The 13,594-nt window shown below is 44.2% G+C and overlaps 1 protein-coding gene across 1 annotated transcript in view; it reads left to right on the top strand.

Moving 5' to 3' along the window:
• LOC123363732 (extracellular sulfatase Sulf-1) overlaps nucleotides 1-13,594 on the top strand; it is a 286,538-nt gene that overhangs the window by 225,187 nt on the left and 47,757 nt on the right. The gene's annotated exons all lie outside the window — the stretch shown is intronic.

Here is a 13,594-nt window from a genome sequence, read left to right as displayed (position 1 = left end):
AACCATGGTGTGCCCACATCTTGAATACTGCGTGCAGATGTGGTCACCCCATCTCAAAAAAGATATATTGGAATTGGAAAAGGTTCAGAAAAGGGCAACAAAAATGATTAGGGGTATGGAACAGCTTCCATATGAGGAGAGATTAATAAGACTGGGTCTTTTCAGCTTGAAAAAGAGACAACTAATGGGGGATATGATAGAAGTCTATAAAATCATGACTGGGTTGGAGAAAGTAAATAAGGAAATGTTGTTTACTACTTCTCATACCACAGTCATCTTGGGTGGGGATTCAGTGAAGAACCAATGACTTAGATTAACTCACTTCCCTGCCTTAAATAGGATTTACGTATGGCGGGAATCCTTTGTTTTCCAGTTTGGTCCCTACTCGCTATTCGTGAAAAATACTAGTAGGCCCAGATGGGGTTCAGTACCAGGTGGCATGATCACATGACCCTGCAGTGTCAAAGCAGTATCCCAAGAAGCTTCTCAGGAAGGTGGGAGATTAACATCTTCAGAGTCCTATTGCTCTCCCTAATGGCCCATCCAAACTGATTGCATTCATCTGGTGGGTGTTCCCCAGATGGAAACACAGTTGTAATTGTTACATATTCCTAACTTCAGATACAGACATGATACATGCATACAAATAGGATAATCATAGTCAGTACATCATAACCTTTCCAATGATACCTCACATGATCCATCTTGCATAAAACATATCTTAGTTATGCCATATTCATATTATAACAATATCTCTATGAAGAATATGTGGCATAGTGTCACACTCAGGTTATGTTAAGCTTTGGCAATCAAACTTTCAGACTTCATACCCCCAGCTAAGTAAATTTTCTCATTTTTAAAAGAGGAAGCGGGAGGGGACAAATGAAACTGGAGATGGACTAAGGAAATACAAATTCAGATGAATGCCAGCTCTGGAGTCAAGAGTGTGTTTCAGACTTCTAATTTACCCAAACCTTGGCCTCCAGTTCACTAAAGGCAGTGTCTATATGGCAACTGTACATGGAATTCTAGCGCTTTTCTCAGTACAAGGACCCTGGTTTTGGGTGAGGCCTCTAGGCACTACCTTAATAAAAATAAATAATGAATTATGAGGCATACATTTTAGTTGTAGCTGTATTGACCCATGTCACTAGCTGACCAAATATAGAAGAGTGCTGTATGTTGCCAACCATAGCTCCATATTGGCAATGTCATGAAAGTTGAGACTAGTTTGCTGGCATCGTTTTGCTATTGAGAAGGCTAGTATTCACTCCAGCTCTGTTTTAGGGGAGGTTTTCAAGGTCGGTCATGCTGCTTATGTGCTTGTAAATCTGTTGTTTGTTGTTCATCATTGTCAAGTAACTTGTTAATGTAATAAAAGTGCATAACAGAAATTATGCACTAGCTCTTATCATCTTATCCCTCCATTGAGGGGAGATAGCTTTTTCCCCCGTTGTAGTTCGAAAGAATGGTAGCAATGCTAAAAGTCCAACTTCCTTCCTGCCCTTGAAATATCTATGTGTATTAAAGATTCTCTTATGTCCTTCATTTGATGTTCCTGCTGTATATCCTGTGAAAGGAGGTTCAATCACTGATAGAAGCTGAAACTTAATGTACTTGATGTCTGATGCATCTTGGCAATTTGAGAGGGTGTTTTTCTATTTCCAGAAGTATCTGTAACTTTTATAATTATTTATTGAGCAATCAAAAGTTTGTTAGGCACTAGGGTTGCCAACTTTCTAATTTCTGAAACTGGACACTACAGCAGGAGCCCCGGAACCTCCCCCTGCTCTGCCTCTTCCCCCAAAGCCCTGCCCCCTGCTCGCTCCTTGCCCCCCCTCCCCTGTCACTCGCCGCTCTCCCCTCTCCTCCTTCCTCGTCGCTCCATCCTCTCCACCTCCCTCCCATCGCCAGCTGGCCTCACTCTGCTGTGGGGCTGAGATGAGAACTGCAGCCCCTGACATGGAGCCTGCCTGTCCATGAGATGCAGGTAGGAGGCAGTCCTGGCTGAGCAAGGGCTGCTGCAGGTTGATGACCCGTCCCCTCCCCACCCTCCCACACCCTGCGGTAACCAGACTTTTGGTGTCTGGTCAGTACATCTGACTGTACAGGTTCCCTTTTGATTAGACTTTCTGGCCGAAAACTGGACACCTGGCAACTAAGGTAAAGTGATTTTAAAAAATTAATTACCATTAATTGGGTGATTTAAAAAATTAATCTTGATTAATCACACTGTTAAACAATAATAGAATATCATTTATTTAAATATTTTGGGAGTTTTCTACATTTTCAAATATATTGATTTCAATTACAATGCAGAATACAAAGTGTACAGTGCTCACTTTATATTATTATTTTTTATTACAAATGTTTGCACTGTAAAAAAACAAAAGAAATAGTATTTTTCAAAAGCAGCAAAGAGACTTGTGGCACCTTATAGACTAACAGACGTTTTGGAGCATGAGCTTTCGTGGGTGAATACAATTCACCTAATACAATTACTGTAGTGCAGTCTCTTTATCATGAAAGTTGAACTTACAAATGTAGAATTATGTACAAAAAAAAAACTGCATTCAAAAATAAAACAACATAAAACTTTAGAGCCTGCAAGTCCACTCAGTCCTACTTCTTGTTCAGGCAATCGCTCAGACAAACAAGTTTGTTTACATTTGCAGGAGATAATGTTGCCTGCTTCTTGTTTACAATGTCACTTGAAAGTGAGGACAGATGTTCCCATAACATGTTGTAGCTGGCGTCACAAGATATTTATGGGTCAGATGCGCTAAAGATTCATATGTCCCTTCATGCTTCAACCACCATTCCAGAGGACATGCATCCATGCCGATGACAGGTTCTGCTTGATAACGATCCAAAGCAGTGCAGACCGACCACATTCATTTTCATCATCTGAATGAGATGCCACCAGCAGAAGGCTGATTTTATTTTTGGTGGTTCATGTTCTGTAGTTTCCGAATCAGAGTGTTTCTCCTTTAAGATTTTTGAAAGCATCCCTCTCAGATTTTGGACGGCACTTCAGATTCTTAAACTTTGGGTTGAGTGCTGTAGGTATCTTTAGAAATCTCACATTGGTACCTTCTTTGCATTTTGTCAAATCTCCAGTGAAAGTGAACTGAAAGTGAAATGAACAACATGTGCTGGGTCATCATCCAAGACTACTATAACATGAAATATATGACAGAATGCACATAAAACAGAGCAGGAGTTCAGTCACAAATTTAATTGAAACATTTTTTTTTAACAAGCGTCATCAGCATGGAAGCATTTTCAGGTGATATTTAAATAAGAAGTGGGCAGCATTATCTCCTGTAAATGTAAACAAACTTGTTACTCTTAACGATTGGCTGAACAAGAAGTAGGACTGAGTGGAATTGTAGGCTCTGAAGTTTTACATTGTTTTGTTTTTGAATGAAGTTATGTAACCAAAAAAAAATCTACATTTGTAAATTGCACTTTCACAATAAAGAGATTGCACTACAGTGCTTGTATGAGTGAAAAACACTTTTTTTGTTTATCATTTTTACGGTGCAAATATTTGTAATCTAAAATAATATACAGTGAGCAATGTACATTGTATTCTGTGTTGTAATACAAATCAATATATTTGAAAATGTAAAAAAAAAACCAAAATATTTAATACATTTCAATTGGTATTTTATTGTTTAACAGTGTGATTAAAAGTGTGATTAATCGCAAAAAATTTTTTTGAATTAATCATGTGAGTTAACTGCGATTAATCGCCGGCCCTACTGGCAACCCTATGGCACCTCAGAAACTGAATAAAACACATTCCCTGCCTGAAAGAACTTAAAATCTAAATATACAAGAAGATACAATAAATGAGAGCAACCAAAAATGGGTAATAGGAAAAGAGGGAAGGCTGCACAAACTTCAGAAATATAAGGTTATATAGTTACTTAGGTATCTCATAAAGCTTGTCTAGACGGAGAGTTACTGTTCGGCAAGCCTGAATGTAAATCTACAGCTCACCAGCTTGCTGTGTAGTAACTCATCATGTAGCAAAGATGGTGCTAGCCCTTGGGAGGTTTTAAGCAGGAATAATTTTGCCTCCCCCTTGCCACTTATCCATCCCCTAAAAAATACTAATTGCATTATTTCCACAAACCAGAAAATATACCAACACAACACATGCTAATTCTTTTGTTAAGAAGTCCACATTCAATAAGGGGGCATTGGGGTTACACTAAATTGGGGCCCCATGAGCTGTTTGGGGCCCTAAGAGGTTGCTCAGTCTGCTTATGGCTAGTGCTACCAGTGCCAGGTGGACATTGCTGAAGTGCAATGAAAGTACCAAAGTGCAGCTGGTGCACTGCGGATTCATACTTGGCCCTGTTGCGCAGTAAATCACTTTGTAGATAAGCCCATATTCATGTCATAGGTTAAAATATGTATTTCCTTTCCCTTCAGTCTATTTTTAAGTTACTTTTTTTATTTGTATTGATGGTTAGAAATCAAATTATAGATTTAAAAATAAAACCTTGACAGGACTAAATCAGGAGTAAGAGAAAAATGTATCAATGCTGTAAATAGACTGTTTTATTAACTCATATAACTCTCTTTCCCCCTCCCACCCCAAACTGCAGCCAAATGGATGTTTAACCTATAACTCACAGTATGTATACTATATGTGCAGTTTCCGTCTTGATTGCAGCTACTGTAAAGCTATATATATTTATACCTTTCATGAGGAGATTGCAATCTAAATAGGCTATGCAGGTGGAGGCCCAGATGATGATGGTGCTAATTTAAGGACTTTGGAAATGTGCACATTCAACAGCACTGCTCATGTATACTTACTGATGTGGTTAAGCATTTGTAAGATCAGGGCCTTAAATAGTGAGTTCTTGTCTTTATGATGGGGTTACCGTTTTTCCTGACGTGAGGCAACATTTTTTGTTTAAAAATAGAGGTCTGCTTTTCCTCGTTGTTTTTCCATTGGTTAATCTTAAGTAAATAATGTGAAGGTTTGTTAATCCATGCCCTCAGAGAATTTTGCTCAGTGATACATTTTAAGGCGCTGTGTATTAAACTGGCCTACAATATTGCAAGCACAATTTTGCTTCCAAAATTAAATGTAGGCCCAAACTTTTGGGAGCAATTGTCCCTTATATGTTACCCTTTGGACCTCCAGCTATGTGATTTGAGGGTCAAATCAAACAGTTGAGCTTTTAAATGGCTGTAATAATGGACTAATATAATAAACTACTTGCACCCACATTTTAATTGGAGGCCATTTATAACAATTCAGGTATGTTTACAGAATGTCCATTGCCTCTTCAGTCCACGTGAGCAGTACTCCTAACCCAGTTACATATATGTATGAAGTAGAGAGTAAATAGCAGTTCTTCTTTGAGTGATTGCTCATGTGTATTCCACAGTAGGGTGTGCATGCTCGCCACATGCACCGGTGCCGGAAGCTTTTTCCCTTAGCAGTACCCGTAGAGGGGGAGCACCTCTGCGACCCCTAGGGTGGCGCCTCTATATCACGCTATAAGGGGAGCTGCACACTCCCCCCAACCTCGGTTCCTTCTTGCCACCTGTGAAGGTAGTTGGAATTTTGTGCTCCAGCCTTGCTGCGGCTTCTCTAGTTAGCCTTAGTAGTACAGTTCTTCAATAGTTAAATAGTTTCTCCAGTTAGTCGTCTGGGCTCCGGGTATGCCCCGTGCCCCAGGCTTCAAGTTGTGTGACTCCTGTCGCAGTTCTATGCCAAGAAGTGATCTGCACACAGTGTCTCCACTGCTTGGGTGAGACCCACGTAAGTGAGCGCTGTAGGAGCTGTAGACCTTTCAAACAGCAGACTAAGAGGGAGAGGGACATTAGACTTCGTGCTCTCCTAATGGAATCAGCACTGACCCCAGCACCAGCACAACGCATGGACTCAGTGCCCGGCACCGTGTCTTCAGTACAGAGTGAAGTCCCCTCCACTAGCCGACACCTCTCCCCTTCAAAGAAGCAATGGAAGACTCAGCAGCGCTGAGAGAAAGATAGGGGTGAGGCCAGACCTGAGCTGGGCAGCCCGCAATCCCCTTTGGGACCCAGCCCTCCGACTCACGTTGAGCGGAGCAGCTCGGTCCCATCCGTGCGTGCCTCCCCTGTGGAGAGGATGCCATCAACGCCGGAGGCAGCACAGGCTGCACATGGCATTTTAACCCTCCCGGTACTCGGGGTGTCCCTGAGACGGGCCCCCAGTCTCGAGGGAAGCTGCCACTGGGAGCACAACAACCCTCCCCGACGCAGCACAGTCCCTGCTCCGAGGACCGCTCGCCGCCTCACTCAACGCAGTCTTCCTACAGCTTGCACCAGCCCTCTACCCCGCTTAGGCTGACCGGCTCGCCGCTCCCGAGGGAGCCTCGGGGCTCCTCTGTGTCCTGCGACTGGGGACACAGGCACCAGGATAAGCGGTGCCGATGTTCCTCCTCGTGAAGCTACCGAAGCCGGTCACGTTACCACCAGCATAGACGCTCCGACTCGAGCTCCTGCTCTACCAGACATCGTGCACGGGACTCATCTCGCAATTCACCGGCACCAAAGCGTCATAGCTCCGGCCGCCGGGGTGAGTACAGGAACAGCACCTCGGACGGGTACCGATCTTCGTCCTCGAGGTCCCGGTCACGTGGACAGCACCGTGCCGGGCACCGTCGCTCACGTCGCTTCTACGGTACCGTGCAGTCATCGGCAACCTCCGCATTGGCACTCAGCCACCCGTCTCCAAGTTGTGAGGCTCTACGAGAGCAAACTGGCATCCAAGTGGGTCAGTGGCATGGAACACCGTGGCAAGGGCAGTGGTGTCAATGGGCACCATGGCCGCAGATCCCTGCCCAGGCGAGACCCCTCTCAGTGGCGGGAGCGTCTCAGGCTCCTTCAGCCTCCCCTCCATGACAGAGGGAGAAATCAACAGGTCCCTAGCTGGCAACACCACGCCCGAACTCTGACCTGGAGATCGACCCACCGGTACCGTCCGACGCCTTAAGCTCCGTGCCAGTCCCCTCACTGGCGCCGGAGGATATCATAGTGGCACTGCCGCCTGTCCCACAAGAGGACTTCAAGGCTCACCAAGAGCTCCTCAAGCAGGTGGCATCCAATTTCCAGCTCCAGGCTGAGGAGATGGAGGAGCCGTCTGACTCTCTCTTTAATGTACTGTCATCCTCGGCACTGGGCCGTGTGGCCCTGCCTCTCCACCAGGGGGTAGCCAATATCTCGACTACCCTGTGGCAAACCCCAGCTTCCTTGGCCCCCATCTCCAAAAAAGCAGAGAGGAAATACTTTGTGCTGGCTAAGGGCCACGAATATCTGTACTCTCACCTGGCATCTAACTCCCTGGTGGTAGAGTCAGTTAACCACCGGGAACGTCACGGTCAGCCTGCACCTACCCCTAAGGACAAAGATGCCAGGAGACTGGACACATTTGGCAGGAAGGTTTATTCCTCAGTGAGTTTCCAGCAAAGGGTGGCTAATCACCAAGCCCTTCTATGTCAATATGACTTCAATTTATGGGGGTCCCCACCAAAGTTCGAACGTCTTCTCCTGGAGCGGGACAAAAAGAAGTTCAGGGCTCTGGTAGAGGAAGGAGCATCAGCGGCAAAAGCAGCCCTCCAGGTGGCATCAGATGCAGCAGACACAGCAGCCCATTCGATGGCCTTCGCCATATCCATGTGCAGGAAGTCGTGGCTTCTCCTGTCTGGACTGTCTGCAGAGTCCCAGTGCTTGATGCAGGACCTTCCCTTCAACAGGAAAGCGTTGTTTGTGGACCAAACTGACGTCCGCCTGCATGGGATGAAAGACTCCCGTACAATCCTGCAAACCTTGGGCCTGTATGTCCCTCCGGCGAAGGACAAACCTAGGCTGCAAACTTCGGCTCCTCCTGCTAGGGGCAGATACGAGCCCCCACCTAAGAGACCGAGGGAACAGAGACACAGGTCCCAGTGTCAGTCCCGCTCAGCCCCATGGCCCCTTGAAGGGCAAAAGGCAGGGAAAGAGGCAGTTTTGACTCTTTGCAGGGGGCCACCGGGCTTGTTGCCAGGGAGACCCCCCAGTTAATAAAGTTTGTGTTCTGTAACCGTTTATTTGCCTTCTGAGTGGAGTGGTCCCGGATAACATCGGACCAGTGGGTCCTCAACACTATTTCCAAAGGCTACACGTTGCAGTTCTCTTCACACCCACCCACCACCCCCTGCACTAGGCGAGCCTTTGGTCTCATCTGTCATGGAAGGTAGCATTCCTAGAGCAAGAGGTGGCGCCCCTCCTCTACCTGGGGATGGTGGAAAGGGTACTGGTAGAATTTCAGAACAAGGGCTGTTCTGATCCCGAAGGCAAAAGGGCGGCTCAGGCCCCGGGCCCCCTTCCAGACCGCTGGGCCCCAGTAATTTGTACCGGCTTCCCCCCCACCCCCCGGTCGGCCCTGGGTAGTGGGGGGACCATTACCAGTTCACGATCCTCTCGTTTGGCCTTTCCACGGCCCCCAGAGTTTTCACCAAATGCATGGCGGTGGTAGGAGCCTATCTCTGAAGGAAAGGGGTACAAATTTTCCCTTACCTGGACGATTGGCTTCTCAAGGGTAATTCTCAGTCCCAGGTACACCCCAACCTGGCTGTGCTTCACTTGACAGTGTGGTTGCTCCGTGGTTAGATGAGGAGGAAAGGAGGTGTTTGGAGAACGTGAAATGATTTCTGTTGGAAAGCAGAAAACCGTCCACATGACGGATGTACCTGGCCAAATGGTCTAGGTTCTGCAGGTGGGCGGGGGAGCGGGAAACTTCCCCATCGTCCGCATCACTCCAACTCATTCTCGATTATCTCCTGTCCCTTAGGATCCAAGGGCTAGTTCTCGCCTCTGTCAGAGTGCATTTGGTGGCCATATCAGCCTTTCACCCGCTGGTACAGGGCCACTCGGTTTTTTCCCACAGTATGACCTCCCGCTTTCTAAAAGGCCTGGATCATTCATTCCCGTATGCTAGGCCTCCCGTGCCTCAATGGGATCTAAACCTAGTGTTACCCTGCCTCACGGGCCCTCTCTTTGAACCCTTGGCTACGTGTTCCTGGTCTCATCTGTCATGGAAGGTAGCATTCCTTGTGGCTATTATGTCAGCCCGACGTGTCTCGGAGCTTAGGGCCTTGACCTCGGAACCCCCGTATACGGTCTTCCACAAGGTTACGGTCCATTTTCGCCCACACCCCGCTTTTCTCCCAAAGGTGGTCTCCGCCTTCCATATGGATCAGGACATTTTCCTACCGGTACTCTGTCCTAAGCCCCATTCCTCCAACGAGGAGCACCGCCTACACATGCTAGATGTGCATAGGGCATTGTTTTTTTACCTAGACTGAACCAGGCCGTTTCGGAAATCCTCCCAGCTGTTCATTGCGTCGGCTGAACGGATGAGGGGACAGCCGATTTCCACCCAGCGCCTTTCGCACTGGATCACCTTGTGCATACAGGGGTTCCCCCGCCTCCTATCGTTAAGGCTCATTCTACAAGAGCTCATGTCCTGATCCAGGACATATGTAGCGCTGCCACGAGATCCTCTGTCCACACCTTTTCTTCGCATTATGCGATCGTCTCCCAAGCACTCCTACCCACCTCCATCAGACATAGCTTGGAGTCACCTACTGTGGGATACACATGAGCAATTTCTCGAAGAAGGAAGGGCAGTTACCTGTTCCGTAACTGGAGTTCTTCGAGATGTGTTGCTCAGGTGTATTCCACATCCCACCCTCCTTCCCCTCTGTCAGAGTTGTCTGGCAAGAAGGAACCGAGGGTCAGGGGAGTGCGCAGCTCCCCTTATAGCGCGATATAGAGGCGCCACTCCAGGAGTTGCAATGGTGCTCCCCCCCCATGGGTACTGCTAAGGGAAAAACTTCCAGCACTGGTGCACGTGGCCAGCACGCACACCTACTGTGGAATACACCTGAGCAACACATCTCAAAGAACACCAGTTATGGAACAGGTAACGGTCCTTTTTTGATCGCTGTCTCTCTAATAGGGTTTATTAAATAGCAGAGATATTAAGTCTGCAATGCTGTACTAGTATTTGCAGTATTTGTGAATTTTTCCATTGTAATACATAATTACATGAAGAATATGTTTGCTCATTACTGAGTGTTAAGATGGCTCCAAGCTACAGTTAAGTCAGCAGTAGAATGACAGCCTGTTGTGTGGCCAAGAAGGCAAGCCAGCTGCTGAGGTCGGTTTTAAGTCTCCGGTTCCCAGATCCACTGTCAGAAGCATCCTGATTATAATGGATACTCTTTAACAGCAGCACTCCAGGGATTAGTGGTACAGTTAAAACCTTTCATAAACACTTCCAAAATGTATTTTTAATCTCTGGGTGAAACAGAAGGTGGTTACAAAATGAGGTGAACTCGTCTTCTAGACAATTTGTGGGATAGCACGAGAATTGGCATTCTGTGAAATATGCAATATTGGTGGCTGATGGAGAAACACCAAACAAGGATTTTAAAAGGAGAGAAAACGTATATAATGAAGAGACAAGAAAAACTTAGAATTCCCACCATCTACTAAAGCTTCATGTTCAAAGTGAAATGGGCTATAACTACATTACCTGCTGTGCAAGAGTACTCATATGTAGCCCTAGGTTCCCACTCAGGGTACTCCACCATTTTACATTGACCCACAATGGGTGGAAGATTTGTGAGCCCTTACTAAAATTAACCAATTAAAGACAGTTTATTATCCCCTTCATTTTGTTGGCCATCGTTGATTACAGACCTCAGTGTTGAACTGAGATCTAATAATTCAAAACTTCTTGAATGTCATTGTCTTGCCATAAGTTGCCATGTTTCTAATCTTCCCTTTTTGGGGAAGGTTATTGAGAGTATTATTGTGAAGCAATTCAGGTGTCTAAAATCCACTGATTTCTTTGATTCGTTTGAGTCTTGCATTTGACCTGTTTATGGCATGGAGACTGAGCTGGATTTGTTGGTTGGTGATCAATGGGCAATAGTCAGGCATCTTACTTGTTTTAGATTTGTCACAATCTTTGACACCACTGAAGGAGGTTTTGCTTGCTTGCCTGTTGGCCTTGGCGAGGCTATGCTTGAGTGGCTCTGTGTTTTCCTTTTGGTACTGTCCCAGAGTGGGACGTCGGGCAGTTGCTCATCTCAAGATCACTCTTGTCTGGACTCATACATAGCTGATCAACAAACAATAAATCATTTTAACTTCTATATGTGTCCAGGGACAGGGTGATGGGTGTATTTGACATGTTTAAAAAAAGATAATAGAGACCATGAGAAAACACCTTCTTCTTTTGGATTGCTCCCAAATTACATAGAATCACAGGACTGGAAGGGACCTCAAGAAGTCATCTAGTCCAGTACCCTGCACTCATGGCAGGACTAAATATTATGTAGACCATGCAGTGTTTCAGATTGGTATCCATTCCATAGAGAAACTAAGAAACAAGTCATGGAGACTAAACTATCTTCTGACCACTCCAGATCAAAATTGCTCTGGAACACTGGTTGGGCAGTGTGGGAAATTGCCCAGAGCTTTCATTCTAGTGTGATTTTTAATGTATATGTATATAATTTATTATACTTGACATGAACAGACACTAACATCATGCTTTATTTAATATGTGAAAAATGCCTGCTAATGAATGTATCTCTCTCTACAGTATATATTTCTGCAGTACAAAGAGAGTTATTTGTATTTCTCTCTCTTTAAAGAACTTAGTTGCAGTGTCATTTCTCCCTAAAACTGTCAGAATTGATGGAAGGGAGTGTGGTTCGTTTATCTGAATCTCTAGCTAAAGAGTTGGTGTGATGCCAAAAATAGTTGTTCTCTACAGATTGGTAGAGATATGGAAGGAAAGGGAGGAAAAATCTACACATGCAATCTTTTTTCTGATGTTTTACATATGTGCTGTATGGGTAATGTATGGTTTTAAAAAAACCTGCCAACTTAAGTATATTAAACATATAATAGTTATTTTCCTCATATTTAAACTAGCAAAAATATGCCCATATGTATTCAGTATGTGTAACTGAAATAAAATTAATTTGGTTTCACATCACATGCATTTTTTCAATTTAATGATGGATTGATTCAAGATTACATAATGAAATATGTAACGTAATAAAATGTAATAATAAGAAATAAGGAAAAGTGAAAGGAAAAGAAAAACAAAGGGTAAATATTTAAAAATATAAATTAAGGCCCCAGTCTTGCAAATGACTGCATCAGCATAGGGAAAGGGGAACTGAACTCATCAGGAGCAGTGATTAACATGTTGGTAGAATTACTTGTACATGGATTTTGTTTTGTTTCTGTTTTTAGTTTTTAGGAAGCATATGAGTTTGTTGTATATAAAATAGGGCTGATGGGACTAATGACACTGCTCTGACACACTGGATATTGCATGGCTAATTTTTTCCATACATTCCTTAACAGTGATTTATTTCAGATGGAATATTTGTGTTCCTGTGATTTCACTCTTACACTTTTAAATTTAACATGCCATCACCCACCAAACAGTTTCTGTCTGTTTCTTGACATTTGTAGGAACTTTGAGAAGTCATGCTTTTGATTCTGTAGTGTGGGATTTGACCAAGATAATTATTTAGATTCCGTGCTAGGATCTTCTTATGATTGTATTGATGCTACAGCTCACCTATATATTGCTATAGGCATGTATGATACTTTAGAGACAAACACAAAGATTATATCCCTGCAGAATTTAGCCCATACATAAATACATATATTTTTTTCATTATAGGTAATAATTGCAAATGAATCTACCATACTGGTTAGGATAGAAGTCAAAGCATATGCACTTGTGCTGAACATGCCTTTATTTGACAGTGGTGGTGAGGTGGTGAGATGATGAAACAAATCAGCACTCCAGTTCTTTGGGGGACATCAAAAACTAAACACTGATGACACCTTTGCTGCTATTCTAATGAAGCAAGAAAAGTTAATGTGTCCCTGTCCCAGTGGGAAAATCTCTTTGTTGTGAGCTTAATTGTAAGTTGATTAATTTAGGGATAAATTCTTCCTGTGAGGCACACTTGCAACCTCCCTTAATAATACAGTACTGGAAGAATAATCCTCTTTGACCTCTGAATTTCATCCTTTAGTTTGCTGACTTTACCTTTTGGCCTGTGCAGTGTGAAGGTGCCTGATTACATGGGTTTTTTTTGTCATTGTGATATGAACCTTTTTAAAGGTGTTAGACTTTTAGAGGTCATGTAAGTAAGAGACAACTCCAGGTTCATGTTGGAATTTGGCTTTGTGCAAGCTACCTCGCACAGCTGTGCTAATCCTCCTCTTTGACCTACAAATATGGCTAAACTAGTCCTGGCCCACTGCAGAACAGAACTTGTGACCCTGCTCAATTAAACCCAGCTCTGAGTGTGTACTATAAACAAATGACTCATAAGTAAAATGAGATCAAATTAGAGAAATGGGATAACATTTTCAAATGTAACTCATTTTCAAAAGTGACTTAGGAGCCTACTTTTCATTGAAAGTCAGTGGGATTTAGGTTCCTAACCCACTTTTGGAAATATGATTAAGCTCCTAAATTACTTAAGGGATT

This window comes from Mauremys mutica, chromosome 2 (genome assembly GCF_020497125.1).
Source record: "Mauremys mutica isolate MM-2020 ecotype Southern chromosome 2, ASM2049712v1, whole genome shotgun sequence".
Taxonomy (NCBI): Eukaryota; Metazoa; Chordata; order Testudines; family Geoemydidae; genus Mauremys; species Mauremys mutica.
The sequence above is the reverse complement of the archived record's forward strand: the minus strand, read 5'-3'. Positions and strand labels throughout refer to the sequence as shown.